Raw genomic sequence first — 12,375 nt, forward strand, 5'->3', positions numbered from 1 at the left:
GACCAAAAACCTGCAAAATCCCTTTGACGTTGTTCCTTTAAAACTAAAATACCGGTCTTATTTTTTTTCCATGCGGTGGTATTTTGCTTTAAGCAATATGGTATAGAGGGTACAACCTCCACACTGCTGGACAGCTGTTAAATATCCCGCGGGATATTGGGCGGGACGCGTTACATAACGGTTTCTCCGCCAAGATGCGCCGTGTCCGTAGCTCATTGCTTATCAAAAAAAAAATGATTAATAATTATAAAGCATCCTGTTAGAAGCTCCTGTGGATGCAAGTCCCTCTTTTTCCTCTTCCCATGTTACCAGTCTTGTGAGCAGAACATTGTACGATTTCAACAGTGCAGTGCAAGTACAATGTAGTAAAACTGGTAAAAGTTAAATTGAGCAACTTTGGACACAGAGTAAAGCACATTTATTTTTCTTTTTTTCGTCGTTCCAGTTGCGGTCAGTTGCGCTAATACTACTGCTACTTTTTTTCGTTGGAACTTAATATGCAAAAATGAGAGAGGCAAATTTTGATGGGCTTAAATTTGCGAAATGGCAGAAAAATCGTAACGAAAGGAACACAAAACTTGGCGAAAAGTTTCCAAGTATTGAGCCAGCTTATCAAAAAGGTGGTTTCAGAATCGGCGCTACAGACTTAAATTTTACAACAAAAATTGAACAAACTATAAAAAAAAAAAAACATTTGCTATTCGTTTTCTCTCTGTTGTATGACGATTCGTTTAAAAATGAGAGTCTGAACACCGAAGCAGCAAGGGCAAGGAAATTACACTTATAAATACTGACGTCAACTCAATCAGAAAAAGCTTTCAAGCAGGGTCGTCGCTTATTTCCGCGATAACTTTTTTCCGCGGGAAATTAATTTCGCAATATTTTGCAATCGCGAAAATTGCAAAAATTAAGTCCCTTGAAAATAGTTAAGCCGACATGAAAACCCTTACGAAATTTTTAGTTTTCAATTTTTTTTGTCGTAGTTTTATCCATTCACAGTTTTCAGAAATTCTCTCCTCCATATTGATACCCTCGCCTTTTCAATCACATCATGAAGTAGCGAGCTTTCGAGATGCGTGGTTGAGAATATCAGTTTACGTTGCCATATGTTTGAATCTTTATTTGCAGCATTTAATAAATACTTTAGAGGCCTAACATGCCCGCTTATTAACTTATATAAGATGCATTTAAAAACAAATTTATAGTTTCAATATTGAAACTTAAGTCGGAAAATCTTACTTTAGAACATTTTTTTTAAGAACTCTCTTATACTTTGCTGACTACGCAGACCAGTCGCTCGGTCGATCAGTCCCAGTCTATATTGTAATGGACTCCTGTAATCACCAAAATACAATGAATTATTTCTCGTGATTGGACCATTTTGTTGAATTGCAAATAAATAATACTTTAGATTCCATCAGAGTCCTTTGGCCTGGCCGTATTTCCTCGTCATTGATTATCACCCAGTAGATTTCGCTCTAGATCTCCCACTGCTTCATCTGTGAAACAAGAACGACATTTACGTGGAGTTAGTTTATTATTCTTTTATGTTTATTGCCCTCCAGCAATCATTCCCTCTGTTCCTGAAGGTCTTCTTGAACCCTAACATGGTTAACTCAGCAGAAAATGGATTGAAGAGTGTGGGAAACACAATACCGGTGAGTAAAAATCCTTAGGAACACAGAGAAGTTGCACAAAATCCCACTTAATCACAGGGAACCCGGAAACCGGGCCCAGACCACATTTTGGAGTTCAAATTCTTTTGTACTTTAATTTGTACATGCAGACGAGACTTGGAGGGCAGGCTAGCATGAAACTCAAAAGAATAGCAAATTGTCATCAGCAAGTTAAAAGGCATCACATAATAAAGTTGTTGACGTTAGTTGGTTTTTTGTAACTGTCTGTTGTCAATTAAGGGCTGGCTAAACTAGGAAACATTGTTCCTTGTCATGTTTCCTAGGTGGCTAAATTAGCGGGAAGCAAGGAAAACGTATCGCTGCCCCAAGTGGCTAAACTAGGCAACAATGTTCCGGGAACAAAGTGTCACACATGCGCATTACCTATTCAACATTGCTTCTATATATGGTGGCTGAAGTGGGCAACATATGTTGGCTTAAGAAAAAATTGTTTTTGACTTGAGGAAGAAATTTTTTTGTTTCCGTGAAGCAAAATTTGTTTCTGCGATACGTTTCCCGCGTGACAAAACTGGGAAACATTTGCGTCCGTAACAGTGTTTCCTAGTTTAGCGCGGCCTTTAAACCACAAATATGTGTTTACACTTACTATGCCTTCCTTTAAAGAAGTAAGCAACTCTTGACTCTCTGATGTTGTTGTTGTTGTTGTTGTTGTAGGACCTTCTTCCTTCACGGCAGTTTTGTTTAGTTCTTCGAGTGAAGCGACGGCACCACCAGCGATTTTTGTTACCCTGCGCCTCGGTGTTGCTTAGCAACAGAGAACAGAGAAACAGGACTAACAGGAATAGGCAGAGTGGCATGGACGTCTTCATGATTATGGTATCTCAGGTCTATACGAGAAATATATGGGAAAGATATCAATGACGTCATCTATTGGTTATAAGGTGCCCATCGTGTACTGCACAGATCACGCAAACAATACTATAACGCCTTAATACAACCTATTATAAATTATGGTAGCATAGTATGGTCGGTGTGCAACAAAGAATGTCTAAACAGAATTCTTAAACTACAGAAGCGCGCAGCCAGAGTCATTCTCTTTGCAGAACCGCGTGCATCATCTGTGGAACTTTTTAATAGACTGGGATGGATCCCAGTACACGAACAATGTAATATAAACAAATGCGCGCTAGTCCACAAACGGATCTATGGAAACGTCCCTACCTTTTTAAGCGACCAACTTGTGTTAAATAGCCAAGCAAACAAAAGAAGCACTCGCTACGCTTATTTTAACTTGCGCTGCCCGAAATTCAGAAGGGAGACAGAAGGCGGGCGCACTTTTTCTGTTTCTGCCACCCGCCTTTGGAATGCTCTCCCTATCTCAAAAAGGCGAATCGAACAGCCGAAGCCCTTTAAAGAATCTCTCAGAGATCGGGTGTTTTCGGAGCAGCAGCTTTTACATCATTTTATTGTATAGTTTTAACTTTTTAGCTTCATATATCGTTTACTATTATGCATATTCGTATTCAATTTTCAATGTATATAGTGTTTTTATAATATTCTAGTGTAATTTTTAGGGAGGGCCACAGGTTTGTTAGCTTTGCTATTTAGTGTTACCCTCATTTTAAATAAAGTCTTTATTATTATTATTATTATATTGGCTAAGATCTCGACAGGGTACTCCCCGAACATTTGGTGGGTTGTATCGTGTGCTATTTTGCCTTCAGACTCGATACTTTATTCCTAGCCTACGTGTATCCGTACTCGGGGGGTGGAGAAGGGGGAGGTGAACACCTACACTATGGCCACCTTAGTTCAAACCAGATCCTACCCAAGAACTGTTTCGATTCGCGTAAACATTGAGAAGGACTTAAAATTCCCGGTGTTTTGAATCGAACTTCCCAGGCCCAAGACATGAATTAAAACAATGATAAATTATAGATTCATGCAAGAATAAATACCATTTTCTGACCAGAATGCACAAACCACACCTTTGTTCAGAGTTGAAAGGCTCCGAAACCATAACCACAGGGTAATGATAATGATAATGATAATGTATTTATATGATAATGTATTTATATAGCGCATTTTTCATATGTATATGTTCAAATGCGCTTTACACGTACTGTAATTTTACTACACAATTGTAAAGGCCAGACCACAACACCGGGAGCTTCGTGCCCTACTCTTTGCGAATAGTGTGTGGGTTTTTTAACGTACCCTGTTATAAGACTGAATATACAGGAGACGGGACCTACGGTTTATCGTCCTTTTCCGAGAAGACTAGAATGTCTAACCATTTGCAGATGAAATTACAAAGGCAGCACATTCTCCTCAGTTATTTTAAGACCCTGAGTGTTGGTCCGGTCTGGGGTTCGAACCCACGACCTCCCGCACAGCAGTCCGGCGCTCTACCAACTGAGCTAACCAGGCGGCGGCAATAATAGGTTATATATGTAAGGTAATAGGTTATGTAAGGAAGTACCCCACCCCCCCCCCACCTGGGTCCGGGGGGGGACTAAAAATAACAAAAAGGTAAACATGTAATAGGAAAACATATTAAAACTACATGTTCATATTGATCTCGCTGTTCATTGTTGAACTGTCCCGGATCGTATCTCGGTGCAACTTCAATTTTTGTTAACAAAGAAGGTTTAACACATTGATCATGAAAATCGATCTTAAATAAATTTTCCGACAAACTGGCTTTTAACTTAAAGGCAAATCGATTAAATGCATTAATTAATAAATTTCAATTTATTTCTTGGTTAGACTGATTTCAGTTGCTCCAAGATTTTGTTTTTGTTTGTTATTCGGTAAGATTTCATCATTTAATTACTATCTAACGTTTGGAGCCTTCAGTTTAAGAAGACGGACTATTTTAAATCGTAGAAAGGGACAGTTAAAAAAAACAACAACTTACTTGTATAAAGTTGTAAACTGTAGCGATTAACAAACTTAACGCCGGAGATAAGGTGCCAAACTTCAGCAGTTGTCGACAACTAAATATAATCATATTTATGCTTGAGCCCTTTATATAAACCAAGAAGGCATGTCGGCAATATTGCTTTGTGATACAATAGAACTGCTACTTAGAAGGACATGGCATATTAATCTCCGGAAAAATTCAACCCTTCAATGTAAAATACGCGATGGAATTCCTGCGACTAGTCTCTTTCCAATTGTTGAGAGTACAGGGAACGGTATACGCTAACTGCTCTGAATTCCTTTGCATTTAAATCCTTTTGTATTTTGCCACACGGGTTTTTGTTATACGGGGGATAATTTTATTTAAAACATGAGCTTTAGGAATCTTAAGCAGATTTTCTTAAGCTTATATATGCATGTCAGGAAGTTGCGGGCATTTTAAAAAGACGAAATGTTTAAATCCTTTGAAAGGTTTCACAACAGGATCACCTTAAATTTATCAGTTTAAAAACGCTGGGGTCACCTCTTAATCCCTGTAAGAGCTGGTTTGGAAAATGTCAATTGAAAAATCTGCTCATATCGTCACCCACTTTGCAGAGAGCGACATTGTTTACAATTGACGCATCAAGCGAGATTATCGCGTAATTTAGCACTTACTGGAATTTTTAAGGGAAGCAAGTGGTTCTAAAACAAAACTGATTTTTTTCCAATTTGCATGCCCACAAGGTTGAGTATGAGACCACAGAGCACATCACTCATATTATTATTGCCAATCCATGATCATTGCCTACAACGAGGGCCGAGCGTAGGATTTCCTTGGGAATTTTTTAATCCGCTAAGAGTGTTCTATGGATGGGACCTCCCGCTCTCGCGGCATATTCATTAACGTGACTGACCAGTCGATAAGCTTCTTATTAGACTTATCCAAGTATCGTACCTTATAGAATCAATAATATCAAATTTTATGAGCCACACTCACGCCAATTTAAGAGCGAAAAGTTAAAATTTCAGTCCGTTCTATCCATTGTTCCTTATACTTTCGAAAGAAACCTATTTAGGCTCACAAGAATTCACGAAATTTGTCTGAAAACTGTCGTCCGAGGTGTCGACAGTTTTCCTGTTGAAAAAAATACCGTTGATCGGAAATAAGCTTCATGTGTTACTGCGTAGTGTGAAATATTTCCTGTATCAAAACCGCTTCGTGTGGTAGATAGCGTTAAGGCTATACGTGGCCAAAGATGAAGGTCATTGGTTCCTTAAGCTGTTTTAATTTCTGTTATTTTTCAAGAGTTGGGTAAAGAGGTGCGTGAAAAAGAATAAGCCCATTTGGAAGGAGTCATGTGCATTATTGCTGTAAAAGAATATTTTGTAAGCTGGATTCTTTCTACGTTAGCCATAACTTTTATACTGACCCCGGTGTTGAAAGTCTTGAGATATATCCAAGAATGTTAAATATTTTCTTATCACATCGAACAGTTATAAAAAAAACTAACAATTAGAAATGTATAAGCAACCATTTGGGGATCTTAATGTCAACTTGCGAGTAAGTTATTTATCGAGTTCTCTGATAACAATATAGCCTGTTCCAGGCGTTCGGTTAGTTGGGAAGCGGCGCGAGGAACGGCGAGCAAAAAAATGGGGAGGGGACTAAGGCGCCCTCCTCCCCGCCCCCCCCCTTCCCTCATTTTTTTCGCTCGCCGTTTTTCGCGCTCCCCAACTAACCGAACGCCTGGAACAGGCTAATAACAATACCAACAATCCATCCTAAATCATATTTAACTCTAGCACCTTAGGCGTACCGCTTTATGCGCCCCAAACACTCCATTCCCCCCCCCCCCCAAAAAAAAAAAAAAAAAAAAAAAATCGCCCGGACATCGATTATTAAAAGTCGGAACAATAAAAGAAGCAGTATTTCACAAAAAAAATGGGCTTAAATTATGAGCGAGATTTCGCAAAAGACTGATACTTGCCACATAGATTTCAAGTTCAGCTGTCAGGCTTACTGACGAAAGGAAAGAGAAGCTTGTGGATACCATCTTAAGTCATATATTACGCGACAGTCCACCCATTACCGTACCAGTATAGGGAGGACTTCCATAAATGATGGTCGGCAATTTTACAATAAATCTCTAAACATATACTAAATGTTAAACTAAAAAGAGGCTTTACGAAAAATGTAAGTTCCTTTTTCTGAGCAATTTGTTTCAACTGTTAAGTTCCCATGCAGTCGATCATCCTCAATAAGAGTATAAATATGTTTTCGTACGCTCCCCCTAAGTATTCAGTTAAAATCTTTATCATAAGTGATAGTCGTGGCCGTCACGAAGTACGTAAGTTGAATTGTAAAATCCCATCAGTTTTAAATCCCCATTGACATGTATTATCATGTGCTGACGGACCTACCTGAGTGCTTTCGTCTTTTTCTTGACTTGTTAATGTTTTTATAATTTCCGAAACAGTCGGCCTAATTTCCCTAAGCAAAGGCATTGCCGATGGTTCAAATTTTGTGTTGTCATTACATGTGGCAGAATAAGAGGATTTCGCGGCGCGAATAAACGTGATTTGCAGTTTTCAGGTGGACCATAGAGAATATCCCTGTCATGAATAAAGAATCACGAACTTCATGAATCAGATGAAAAAGTTTTTAATTAGTTTTTGTACCCAGTTCATTTCTTCTTTACTTTTATTGCAAGTTCTGTGATAGGAAGGACGTCTCCGGCCAAACCTTTTCTCTCTTTACGTGCACTGCATCATTGGTGAAAAACAGTATTTATACAAAAATATCGATTTATGTCAGCATGCATCAATTCGTAAAAATGTAATCCAATTTTGCGGAATTGGAACTTAATATCGATACAACCTATGGGGTCTCTGGGAAACATCAAAGTAAGGAAATCACTTCTATCTGTTCTTCAAACTGGCGAAACTACAATTTTTAGTCATTTCAGTAAGATTTTTTTTTACAGATTTCAGTGCAATTCACATAACAGCTCTCGTGCACTTTCTGTGTATGTTTTTCTCAGTTGCTAGCTATTATTGTACACCAATCGACTGTCTAAGTCTAACACAGAGCCAAAACAAAAAATATAGGAATCTGAAACTGAAAGTTTAACATTTCCCAATCAGGACGACATGTCGAACGCGCGAGCGACAAAGTTACAAGATTGATTCGGCGAGTGCAGCGCGAGCTTGCTCAAAACCTATGCTGGTTATCGCCGGACATGATTCAACGCGGTGGGCCTTGAAACATTCAAACCACAAAATAGGATCGTTTATAATCATCTATATCACGAGATATCGGCATGATCATGCAGTAAACAACAATTATACTTCACAGATGTCGCATGACGCATTAATGAATTGCTTCCTTTGGCTCTATTATTTTCTTTATTGCCTTTTTTTTATTTTTTGCGGATTGTTTAATTTTGATGTCCCTTCTGGCTTTTTAACATACAGCTGAGCTTAAAAGTCACCCGGAGAATAAAAAAGCTGCTTAATGCGGGCATTGTCCAAAACTCCGAAGGCCAAGAGCAAGGCGGAGGAATGTTTAGAAGTGGCAAGGATAATTGATATGTTGGTCTGGGATCAAAGGGGTTAATTTCAGCCAGCACGCGCAAATCGTTTTCTTTTTCTTCGTAATTAAGATTTATCTTTTTTCAATTTGTGAAGGACTCTGCTCATATGTGCGAAGCTTTTCTTCTAACTCGTTAAATGCAGTTAACAATGAACTCTTATTGACAATGGCCCTCATGAAAACCAAAACGAAGATCGCTTTTTGAGTTCAATTTTCGTTTGTTCCACGGGTCTTCTTCCAGTTTTTATTCAGATTAAAGCGGCAGAAACTTAATTTATACAGATTTTTGAAAATCTTTTAGGCCAGCACCTTTGAGCTTGCTAAAAAAGTAGTCATTTTGCTGAAGTGATACAATTTGTTTGGCAATGGACGATATTGAATACGCACATTTTTTCTTCTCGAAAAGAAATTTGAAAAGATACTTAGTAGCAATTGTCTTTAGGTGTGAGGAGCTGAAGTGAGATGTTCAAAACGTTAACGATTTGATAAGTACTTCAGCTTTATTGTGAAGTTAATTAAGAAATCTATTCCCACTTTGGAAAGGGTGTAAAGCAATAAAGTCGACCTTTTCGCGCGACTAGCATCCAATTAGATTTGTCGCTTCGAACGGCTTTAGTTTTTTCGTTGTAATGACCGAAGGAAATTTGCATCGTCAAAAATCTTCTTTGTGAATGAATACTTTTAGAGATTTTTAGTTAAAATAAGCATTGTCAGCCACATTTACAATGATATTATCATGATCATAGACGAGAATGGCTTTTCCAGTGATAAAGCATTGAAATGTTTCAAAATTTTAAGCATAAACTATTTAAAAGAGTTACTGCCTGTAAGTTAAGAGAATTGTTTCTGCTACAGCATGTTTGTGTGTTCCTTTTGTGTTTCACAAGGACTGTTGTGCTTTCAGTTTAAGCTGTTCTATTTTGTTCCAAAGATTCGCTCACAAAACATAAATATATGCTATTTTAAACTGTTGGATACGAAAAAAGAGTGGTTTAGTTGCATTAATGTATCTATTGATTAGTATTACAAATTCGAGGTTAGTACTAAATCTAAAGAAAATACCAGTATTAAATTATGCTTCACCAGCTAAGGCAAGGCAAAAAACACCCTTGATCAAAATATCGATAGATTTGAACCATGCATGCAATACATCTCGATCAAATATTTATATAGTCAATATATTTACCAGGTTAAATAAAATGTATTCGGAATAAAACTTGAATTTGTCATATAACAAATATTAATACCGGTTCATCAATTTCACTGTCGGAGACAGAATTCAGGCTTATGGTTGGCTGATTTTAGAAGATTTCAGTAATCATTGCGTCTTTGAGTTCATCCTGACTTAAAGGTCGCATAATATAGATAAAAACACCGCCCCATGAAAGTTAACTGGAGCTAGACAAATCTAACGACCATACAGGAGTGGTTATATTCTGAATTAGCCCATGAAAATCAGTCATATCATAATTGTCAACCAGAATCAGATTGTTGAGGCATTTGTGTCCTCGAGAAAGAATATAGATTTCTATGATATGTCTAAAGAATAGCTGTTTTAATCCTTTAATCGTGATTCTAATTGACATTTTACCGGCTTTTTAACGATTCACGTATTTTAGGTTTTAGTTAATTTGCTACTGAATTCTGTATTACACAGAGAAAAGACTATAATGATCTCCATCGTCAACTTACCTTTTAAATCGGCTTCTATCGGCTCTCCAACAAACTATGACTTCGCGAAAATCCTAATTACCAATACTCGGAAAAATCCATTTATTTATAATGAAGCCCCACGCTTCGTTTATTCACACTATAGATAGAAAATATATCATTTAAAAATTCACCCATTTGTGGGTTATTTCCGCCCTTTTGCGAACTTGTAAGGGCGTACATGCTGGAAAAGTTGTCGATATTTTTAAAATAACATAATTGTTGTTTGTCATTTGTTATTGAGAAAGGTTTTAAAGGGAGCCATTAGGTTTTTGAATTATTGGTATCCCGGTGAAATTGTTTTGTCAACTAAAACAGCTGTTTAAAGAAAAGATAGATTTTTTATTCACCAACTAATAAAGGCGTAAAACAAACTGCAACCTTATTTAACCTATACGAATCCTCACTGTTAAATAGAATTCAAACCCAATAGATTTTTCGTGATGGAACTATCACGAATTTTAAAACGGCATTGTTTATTCAATTTGTTCGCTTTCTTAGAAATTGTAAAATTAAAAAAAGCTATTTTCGACTTTCTTCGACCAGATTTAAAAATACTCAATTTAAACAAATTAATCAATTGTATCTCTGAATCCTTGTTAGTGAAAACTGATTTTGAAATTAAAATCAACAGATTTAAAACCTATTTAAAACAAAGCTCATTTTATACTCTCAATTAAAATCTCAGTCAAGGAAGGAATATTACAGGCTAAACGTTTTTACCTATTTCCAATTATGCATATACGTTTATCAAATATTTCATTCGATGCGCTGCTAGGCTTTCCCACCGACCGATAAGATACACTAGTGAACTGAATCCTGTATTACGGACTCCCACATAAAACGGACGCTTTAATATTATAGACAGAGTTTTTTTTTTTTTTTTTAAACTCCTACATTTTCACTTTTTTTTAATTATTCCACTTCTCAAAACCACGCGATGCCTTGACGGAATTTTGACTGCATGTAGCGTGTATGAGGAAGATTTAGTATAGCTAGTGCAATATTTCCAAGAACAACAACTGTTTCTGCTGATAATTTAATTAAATGTCTACAAAACAACAACTTGAAGCAGATAACGAGATTAAAAGAAAATCATCAACTTAAGGAAATTGTCTCAAAAATCCTCTAAATTGTCAATACTAACAGTACTGAGAAACGCATGGCACTCAGAAAAGAACTTAGGAAGATTAAAGAGAATATGAATAAGTAGTCCTATTCTAATGACCCGTGAATGAATTACCGTTCCTTATAATTAGCGTCATGATGGACATTAATTTGGGAACGTGGGTAATATCAACAAGACTGGCTGTCTCCATTTTTAGTAAAAAAAAAGGTCACGTTTAATTTTATTTGCCGCTTCCACCACGCACAAGGAGTATCGGAGGAATACTTACTTCACAGTAATGATAAAGAGCTTTCAGGCCTTTATCTTTTAGTTAGGCTATGTCAGCTGCCAAAAACCTAATTTGTTTAAGTGGTGGCTGCATTGCTGGAGTTTTTAGTGGGCGAGCACTTGAATCCCGTCAAAACCGCGGGCAAACAAAGAGGGCGGGACTGAAGAGGTCGGACGATTTAAATTCCCTTGTCCATTTTTCCACTCGCCCTTACAATCAAAACACTCTATAATATTCAGTATACTCGCTCGTCTAGAATACGCCTGCTGCTGCTGGATACTTTAAAAGTGGCTGAAAGACAAACCCGTTCTATGTTCGTATAAAGATTTATTTGAATTGTGAAACACAAGGGCACTCAAAGAGTTTTGCCCACAAACTGTACAGTATAATGGACAGTTAAGTAGCACATGGAAATACTCAGTGCTCAGTAGCCCACGTTCATTTTAATGGCCAAAAAATTGTTGATCACCCACTTTTGTATAGTAAAACAAACAGTACCATGTGATGTATAAGTGAAAGTACGTCGCTTTTAATTTCACTTGAAAGGTTATCATTGCACATGGGGGTTTCATCTACAGACCTAACAGCTATAACCACTTTGTAGAGCATAATAAACAGAACCACATAAAAGTACTTCTTTTGAATTTAAACGCGTTCCCTTGAATAGACACATGCCAGCTTTTCATGCACAGATTAAATGAACAGACCACATTAAAATACTGTCAGTTGCTTTCATTTGAATGGCCACACACGTCTGCGAGGGAGGCTAGGTTTTATCCACAAGAAGGAAAAGTTATAACCACCTTTACAGTATAATAAAAAATGGTGACACACTAGGGTTTCACAGCAAAAAGTTTTAACTACCTTAAATTCAAACGCTTTCTTTTGAATGGACACACGCTAGGGTTTCATGTACAGACTAAACCTAATAAGCCGGACCACATGAAAATACTGCTCAGGGGTTGCTTCCATTTGAATGACCACACGCGGGTTTCATTCACAAGACTTAAAAGTTAGAACCACTTTGTACAGTACATTAAACAGATTAACATGAAAGTACTGCTCATTAGCTTTTATTTGAATGGTCACACACAGTGTTGCCTTTTAAAGTCCGTAGGCTCAAAAGGTGTTT

General features: G+C 37.3%; 1 long non-coding RNA gene and 1 other non-coding gene across 3 annotated transcripts; both read right to left on the minus strand.

The window, feature by feature from the left end:
• Positions 1–1,105: 1,105 nt before the first annotated feature.
• LOC144659884 (uncharacterized) lies at positions 1,106–9,924 on the minus strand. Of its 2 annotated transcripts, none has more exons than XR_013571983.1 (3): positions 9,829–9,924; positions 2,284–2,524; positions 1,106–1,499 (listed from the first exon to the last, which is right to left on the minus strand). It is a non-coding gene; the product is annotated as an uncharacterized LOC144659884 (long non-coding RNA). The 2 variants fall into 2 exon arrangements; XR_013571982.1 differs by having other exon boundaries at positions 2,278–2,524.
• Trnas-gcu (transfer RNA serine (anticodon GCU)) lies at positions 3,995–4,067 on the minus strand. The gene has a single exon. It is a non-coding gene; the product is annotated as a tRNA-Ser (tRNA).
• Positions 9,925–12,375: the final 2,451 nt, after the last annotated feature.

This window comes from Oculina patagonica, chromosome 7 (assembly GCF_052425735.1).
Source record: "Oculina patagonica isolate OP01 chromosome 7, crgOcupat, whole genome shotgun sequence".
NCBI lineage: Eukaryota > Metazoa > Cnidaria > Anthozoa > Scleractinia > Oculinidae > Oculina > Oculina patagonica.